This window comes from Suncus etruscus, chromosome 2 (assembly GCF_024139225.1).
Source record: "Suncus etruscus isolate mSunEtr1 chromosome 2, mSunEtr1.pri.cur, whole genome shotgun sequence".
Lineage (NCBI taxonomy): Eukaryota > Metazoa > Chordata > Mammalia > Eulipotyphla > Soricidae > Suncus > Suncus etruscus.
Genome location: NC_064849.1, coordinates 84,906,904 through 84,915,554, shown reverse-complemented (window position 1 = coordinate 84,915,554; position 8,651 = coordinate 84,906,904). Strand labels below are relative to the sequence as shown.

General features: G+C 39.8%; 1 non-coding gene across 1 annotated transcript; it reads left to right on the top strand.

The window, feature by feature from the left end:
- Window positions 1-1,536: 1,536 nt before the first annotated feature.
- Window positions 1,537-1,645, top strand: LOC126002310 (U6 spliceosomal RNA). The gene has a single exon (XR_007493056.1). It is a non-coding gene; the product is annotated as a U6 spliceosomal RNA (small nuclear RNA).
- Window positions 1,646-8,651: the final 7,006 nt, after the last annotated feature.

Here is an 8,651-nt window from a genome sequence, read left to right as displayed (position 1 = left end):
TGCACATATTCTAAGATTGAAGTGAACATCAAAGGTATCTAAAGATACCAAGGAACTAAATCTTATTGAAGCTCTCATTTCATAGACCGATTGACCTATGGACTTATGGAGTTTGAAGTGTCAATAGATTATTGTAAATTACTATAATTGAGTACATATTCCCTTTAATTGCTTCAATTCAATAAATATACTAATTAATAAAGAAAATTTGGAATAATTTTCTACCTTCTATATAAAGAAAAGTATAATTTTATTACATTATGTGTAATTTTAATTTTGAATTAACTGTACTAATCAATACACAACTGTATCATTGAGACTATCGGGCTGGATAAAAAATTCAGATGCTTAGGATGAAGATAATACCTTGTTTACAAAGTAGAGTCATGAAAATCAAATGATTGGGGCTAGTTCAATTAAAAATAAACTAACTGCCTTTTTTCTAAATTTTCAGTTTTTTATTATAGAAGAAATATTACTGGGTTTTTTGTATTCTGCTTTTCTTTCTTTTTAAAAATAATATATTTATTTAAGCACCTTGATTACAAAATGATTGTAGTTCGATTTCAATCATATAAAGAACACTCTACCAGTGCAACATTCCCATCACTGATGCCCCATATCTCTCTCCTCGTCTGCCACCTGCCTGTATCCAGGACAAGCATTCCACTTCTCTAACTTATTGACATTGTCACCATAGTTTTCAGTATAGTTATTTCTTAAATGCGCTCACCACTGTTTGTGGTGAGCTTCATATCATGAACCAGTTCTCCCAGCCCTCATCTCTATTGTCTCTGGGCATTATTACAACAATGTTTTTTATTTTTCTTAAAACCCATAGATAAGTGAGGCTAGTCTGCGTCTATCGCTCTCCCTCTGATTTATTTCACTTAGCATAATAGATTCCATGTACATCCATATATAGGAAAATTTCATGACTTCATCTCTTCTGATGGTTGCATAATATTTTATTGTGTCTATGTACCACAGTTTCTTTAGCCATTCATCTGTTGAAGGGCATCTTTGTTGTTTCCAGAGGCTGACTATTGTAAATAGGGCTGCAATAAATCTTGGTGTAAGGAAGGAATTTTTGTATTGTGTTTTTGTGTTCCTCGGGTATATCCCTAGGAGTGGTATAGCAGGATCATATGGGAGTTCAATTTCCAGTGTTTTTGTTTGTTTGTTTGTTTGTTTGTTTTGGGCCACACTAGGTGGTGCTTAGGGGTTACTCCTGGCTATCTGCTCAGTAATAGCTCCTGGCAGGCATGGGGGACCATATGGGACGCCGGGATTCGAACCAACCACCTTAGGTCCTGGATTGGCTGCTTGCAAGGCAAACACCACTGTGCTATCTCTCCGGCCCCAATTTCCAGTTTTTTGAGGAATCTCCATATTGTTTTCCATAAAGGCCGGACTAGTCAGCATTCCCACAAGCAGTAAATGAGAGTTCCTTTCTCTACACATCCCTGCCAGCAGTTATTGTTCTTGTTCTTTATGATGTGTGCTAGTAGTCTCTGTGGCAAGAGATGGTACCTTGTACGCGCTTCAGCAGTGAGTACATATACTAAAATTGGAACGATACAGAGAAGATTGGCATGACCCCTGCTCAAGGATAACATGCAAATTTGTTTTTGTTTTAGTTTTTGGGACACACCTGGCAGCGCTCAGGGATTACTCCTGCCTCTACACTCAGAAGTTGCTCCTGGCAGGCTCAGGGGACCATATGAGATGCTGGGATTTGAACCACCAACAGGCAAATTCGTGAAGCGTTCCATATTTAAAAAAATAAAAGAGATGGTACCTCATTGTTGTTTTGATTTGCATCTCCTTGAAGATTAGTGATGTGGAGCACTTTTTCATGTGCCTTTTGGATATTTGTATTTCTTTTTTTTGTCAAAGTGTTCATTTCTTCTCCCCATTTTTTGATGGGGTTAGATGTTTTTCTTGTTAAGTTCTGTCAGTACCTTGTATATTTTCGATATTAGCCCCTTATCTGATGAGTATTGTGTGAATAGTTTCTCCCATTCTGTGGGTGGCTTTTGTATTTTAGGCACTATTTCCTTTGCGGTACAGAAGCTTCTCAGCTTAATATAGTCCCATCTGCTTATGTCTGCTTCCACTTGTTTGGAGAGTGCTGTTTCCTCCTTGAAGATGTCTGTAGTCTCAAAGTCATGGAATGTTTGACATATACCTTATGGTTCTGAGTATTATACCAAGGTCTTTAATCCATTTTGATTTAACATTTGTGCATGGTGTTAGATGGAGGTCTGAATTTGCTTTTTTGCATGTGGCTCACCAGTTTGGCAAAACCACTTGCTGAAGAGGCTTTCTTTGCTCCATTTTGCATTTATTGCCCCTTTATCAAAGATTAATTGATTGTAAATATGGGGAGCACTCTATGAAAACTCTAGTCTATTCCACTGAGCTGAGGGTCTGCCTTTATTCCAGTACCATGCTGTTTTAATGATAACAGCTTTGTAATACAAATTAAAGTTGAAGGAAGTGATGCTTCCCAAAGGGTTGCTCTTGCTATTCATGATTATTTATTTTTCCAAATGAATTTCAGGAGTGTTTGATCTACTTCATTGAAGAATGTTATGGGTATTTTTAGAGGGATTGCATTCAATCTGTACAATGCTTTGGGGAGTATTGACATTTTAATTATGTTAATACTCTCAGTCCATGAGCAGGGTATGTGTCTCCATTTTCCTGTGTCCTTGTTTATTTCTTGAAGAAAAGTTTTATAGTTTTCTTTGTATAGGTCCTTTATGTATTTAGTTAAGCTGTCTCCAAGATATTTGAGTTTTGTAATACTAATATGAATGGAATTATTTTTTATTTAGACAACTTTATTACATATATCATTGTGTTTGGATTTCAGTCATGTAAAGAACACCACCCATCACCAGTGCAACATTCCCATCACCAATGTCCCAAATCTCCCTCCTCCCCACCCAACCCCCGCCTGTACTCTAGACAAGCTTTCTATTTCCCTCGTACATTCTCATTATTAGGATAGTTCGAAACTTAGTTATTTATCTAACTAAACTCATCCCTGTTTGTGGTGAGTTTCATGAGGTGAGCTGTAACTTCCAGCTCTTTTATCTTTTGTGTCTGAAAGTTATTTTTTTTTTGAATTATGAGAACAAAAGATGCAAAGAAAGAGGACAAGGTAAAGTTACAGTGGAAGGTCAATCACCCATAACATAATTCTCAGAAGAAGTCCCCTTGCTGATATCTGATATCTTAACTTTGAAATTTCAGCCAAAGAACATTAAGATAAATAAAACAGAATCCATGTACAATTACTTTGTCCCTCAAGTCCCCAGATTGTAACACATTATAATATTTCTTTACAGCACACAGGCAATCTAAAGCCATAAAACTTACGTAACTCCTTAAACATTAGAGGGATAGTATTTTTTACATTTCCATGTACATGCATATTAGCTTAAATTAACCTCAAATTTTAAGTGGTTTTTTTTGGGGGGGGGTTAGAGTCAAAGGAGCACAGTAAAAACGGTGTTAGAGTGGTAATTGTTGTTTGCATAGGCCCACCAAAATATGAGGGGCATGGAAAGAAATAACCTTGGCCTAAATACAAAGAGATCCTACCCCTGAAGTTTCCTGGCATAAGACCAACTCTAGGCTTCAGGCAAGTTATCGTCCAATCCAAGACATTGTCCATAGTGCCAACACACTTTTCACACAGTCTCTGTTGTTGGTATCATGTTTCTGTATTAAAGATCCTGGAATCTGCATATCCTACATTGAAGTCATGATGTGGAGTGTCTTCTCGTTTCACCTCACCATTAAAGGGCAATGCAGGAAGCCCTGTCCTGTAAGCAGGTCGTTGTTGTTAAGTCTTCTTAGTGTTAAGGGAAGTCTCTTTTGAGCAGGTCGATGTCTGAGCAGTGGTAGGGTCTTCCGTGGTAGAGGATTGCTTCCAGGTGATGTTATAGACAAACCTCACAATTAAGGGGCAATACAGCAAGCCCTGTCCAGTAAGCAGGTCATTGTTCTTGTTAAGTCTTCTCAGTGTTAAGGAAAGTCTCTTTTGAGTAGATCGATGTCAGAGCAGCTGTAGGGTCTTCCGTGGTAGAGGAATGCCTCGAGGTGATGTTATATACAACCTTGGATGTTTTGTAGATGTCTTCTCTAGATCAGGGGTGAATGGAGAGTGCCCATTCTTCTGAGGCCTGTGCCAGGTCTTTATGTCAATGTTCAGGGTGTAAGGTCCCATTGCACTACAAGATTTGTGTGTTCCCATCTCTATTAGATAAGAACTTATTGGTATGTATAGTATTTTTCCATTTTAGTGTGCCTAAGCAAACAAGAAATAAAGCCACGTGGCGCTATCAGAGTTTATGGGGGCTTAAGAACATTTCCAACAATACCCATGACTTGGTTCAAACATAAGCATTAAACTCAGGGATTCTTTCGCACCAAATTCCATATTGAGCAGTTCACAATGAGAAGATAAAAAAAATGGGGGGGGGGATCGTCACTGTATAAGAAAATATTCAGCAAAAGTTATAGCCATCAAAGAAAACACCCATGAAATGTTGAAAAGACATAAGTGTCCTTTTTATGCCTTTTAAAATAGTTGGGTGGGTGTTAACTCCAGGGCACCACTTTGGTCTGTGACTTAGGAGTGAGTACTATTAATGTTTCTTGTGTGCGCGGGGGCGGTAGACCTGGAGATCTGGAGCAAGGCGGTAGAGGGGTGCTGGGGTTACCCAAGTCCCGCACACCCCAGGTGTGGTTAAGAAGGCCTCCGGCATGGTGGGAGCCTGCCGAGCCCCATACTACTAGACTCCCGGCTCCCAGGAAGGAGAGAGATCCTTCAAGAAGCTGGGAGGCCAGAAGTTCAGAGCCCCACCCAGACCCTCCGTAAGGAGCTGAATGGATAATGGGGGAAAGCCTAGGGTACCTTCAAGCTTCACCAAGGGGCCCAACTCACCGGCTTGCCCAGGCATGTGGCCCGGGGAAGCCCTGGAGGTCTGGAGCAAGGCGGTAGAGGGGTGCTGGGGTTACCCAAGTCCCGAACATCCCCAGGTGTGGTTAAGAAGGCCTCCGGCATGGTGGGAGCCTGCCGAGCCCCATACTACTAGACTCCCGGCTCCCAGGAAGGAGAGAGATCCTTCAAGAAGCTGGGAGGCCAGAAGATCAGAGCCCCACCCAGACCCTCCGTAAGGAGCTGAATGGATAATGGGGGAAAGCCTAGGGTACCTTCAAGCTTCACCAAGGGGCCCAACTCACCGGCTTGCCCAGGCATGTGGCCCGGGGAAGCCCTGGAGGTCTGGAGCAAGGTGGTAGAGGGGTGCTGGGGTTACCCAAGTCCCGAACATCCCCAGGTGTGGTTAAGAAGGCCTCCGGCATGGTGGGAGCCTGCCGAGCCCCATACTACTAGACTCCCGGCTCCCAGGAAGGAGAGAGCTCTGAAAGTTATTATTGCAAGAATATCTTTCATTTTTCTTAAAACCCATAGATGAGTGAGACCATTCTGCGTCTTTCTCCCTATCTGATTTATTTCACTCAGCATAATAGATTCCATGTACATCCATGTATAGGAAAATGTCATGACTTCGTCTCTCCTTACAGCTGCCTAGTATTCCATTGTGTATATGTACCAGTTTCTTTAGCCATTCATCTGTTGAAGGGTATGTTGGCTGGTTCCAGAGTCTTGCTATGGTAAATAGTGCTGCAATGAATATAGGTGTAAGGAAGAGATTTTTGTATTGTATTTTTGTGTTCCTAGGGTATATTCCTAGGAGTGGTATAGCTGGGTCGTATGGGAGCTCGATTTCCAGTTTTTGGAGGAATCTCCGTATTGCTTTCCATAAAGGTTGAACTAGATGGCATTCCCACCAGCAGTGGATAAGAGTTCCTTTCTCTCCACATTCCCGCCAACACTGCTTGTTCTCATTCTTTGTGATGTGTGCCAATCTCTGGGCTGTGAGGTGGTACCTCATAGTTGTTTTGATTTGCATCTCTCTGATGATTAGTGATGTGGAGCATTTTTTCATGTGTCTTTTGGCCATTTGTATTTCTTTTTTGTCAAAGTGTCTGTCCATTTCTTCTACCCATTTTTTGATGGGATTAGATGTTTTTTCTTGTAAATTTCTGTCAGTGCCTTGTATATTTTGGAGATTAGCCCCTTGTATAATGGGTATTGGGTGAATAGTTTCTCCCACTCAGTGGGGGGCTCTTGTATCCTGGGCGCTATTTCTTTTGAGGTGCAGAAGCTTCTAAGTTTAATATATTTCCATTTATTAATATCTGCTTTCACTTGCTTGGAGAGTCCAGTTTCCTCTTTGAAGATGCCTTTAGTCTCAATGTCCTGGAGTGTTTTACCTATGTGTTGTTCTATATATCTTATGGTTTCGGGTCTGATATCGAGGTCTTTCATCCATTTGGATTTAACCTTCTTTCATGATGTTAGCTGGGGGCCTAAGTTCAATTTTTTGCAAGTGGCTAGCCAGTTGTGCCAACACCACTTGTTGAAGAGGCTTTCTTTGCTCCATTTGAGATTCCTTGCTCCTTTATCAAAAATTAGGTGATTGTATGTCTGGGCAACATTCTCTGAGTATTCAAGCCTATTCCACTGATCTGAGGGCCTGTCTTTATTCCAATACCATGCTGTTTTGATAACTATTTCTTTGTAGTGCAGCTTAAAGATGGGGAAAGTAATTCCTCCCATATTCTTTTGCCATGATTGCTTTAGCTATTCTAGGGTGTTTATTGTTCCAAATGAATTTCAAAAGTGCCTGATCCACTTCTTTAAAGAATGTCATGGGTATCTTTAGAGGGATCACATTAAGTCTGTACAATGCTTTGGGGACTATTGCCATTATGATAATGTTAATCCTGCCAATCCACGAGCAGGGTATGTGCTTCCATTTCTGAGTGTCCTCTCTTATTTCTTGGAGTAGAGTTTTATAGTTTTCTTTTTATAGGTCCTTCACATTTTTAGTCAAGTTGATTTCAAGATATTTGAGTTTGTGTGGCACTATTGTGAATGGGGTTGTTTTTTTTTAATGTCCATTTCTTCCTTATTACTATTGGTGTATAGAAAGGCCATTGAGTTTTGTGTGTTAATTTTGTAGCCTGCCACCCTGCTATATGAGTCTATTGTTTCTACAAGCTTTTTTGTAGAGACTTTAGGGTTTTCTAGGTAGAGTATCATGTCATCTGCAAACAGTGAGAGCTTGACTTCTTCCTTTCCTATCTGGATTACATTGATATCTTTTTCTTGCCTAATCGCTATAGCAAGTACTTCCAGTGCTATGTTGAATAGGAGTGGTGAGAGAGGACAGCCTTGTCTTGTGCCAGAATTTAGAGGGAAGGCTTTTAGTTTTTCTCCTTTGAGGATAATATTTGCCACTGGTTTGTGGTAGATGACCTTAAGTATATTGAGAAAGGTTCCTTTCATTCCCATCTTGCTGAGAGTTTTGACCAAGAATGGGTGTTGAACCTTATCAAATGCTTTCTCTGTGTCTATTGATATGATCATGTGATTTCTATTTTTCTTGTTGTTGATATTGTGTATCATGTTGATAGATTTACGGATGTTAAACCAGCCTTGCATTCCTGGGATGAAACCTACTTGATCGTAGTAGATGATCTTCTTAATGAGGCATTGAATCCTATTTGCTAGGATTTTGTTGAGGATCTTTGCATCTGTATTCATCAGTGATATTTGTCTGTAATTTTATTTTTTGTAGCATATCTGTCTGGTTTAGGTATCAAGGTGATGTTGGCTTCATAAAAGCTATTTGGAAGTGTTCCTGTTTTTTCCATTTCATGAAAGAGTCTTGACAGGAGTGGTAGAAGTTCCTTTTGAAAGGTTTCAAAGAATTCATTAGTAAATCCATCTGGGTCTGGACTTTTGGGCAGATATTTGATTACTGTCTTAATTTCCTCAATAGTGATGGGTGTGTTTAGATATGCTACATCCTCTTCATTCAGCTGTGGAAGATTATAAGAGTCCAAAAATGTATTCATTTCTTCCATGTTTTCATTTTTAGTGGCATAGAGTTTCTCAAAGTAGCTTCTGATTACCCTTTGAATCTCTGTCATATCAGTAGTGATCTCTCCTTTTTTCATTTTTAATATGATATATCAAGTTTCTCTCTCTCTCTTTGTCAATTTTGCCAGTGGTCTACCAATCTAGTTTATTTTTTTCAAAGAACTAACTTCTGCTTTTGTTGATCTTTTAGATTGTTTTTCGGGTTTCCACTTCATTGATTTCTGCTCTCAGCTTTGTTATTTCCTTCTGTCTCCCTATTTTTGGGTCCTTTTGCTGAGTACTTTCTAATTCTATGAGCTGCGACATTAAGCTATTCAGGTATGCCCCTTTTTCTTTCCTCATGTGTGCTTGCAAAGCTATAAATTTTCCTCTCAGTGCTGCTTTTGCTATGTCCTATAGGTTCTGATAGTTTGTGTCTCCATTGTCATTTGTTTCTAGGAAAGTTTTGATTTCCTGTTTCAGGTGACAGGTCTGCAGTAAATCTCAAGGATGTTCCCTTGAATGTAATTTCTCTTTTCGATCTTGCTGCTTTCAGAATTCTGTCTCTATCTGTGGGATTCATCATTGTGACTAGTATGTGTCTTGGGGTGTTTTTTCTGGGGTCTCTTTTAGTTGGTAC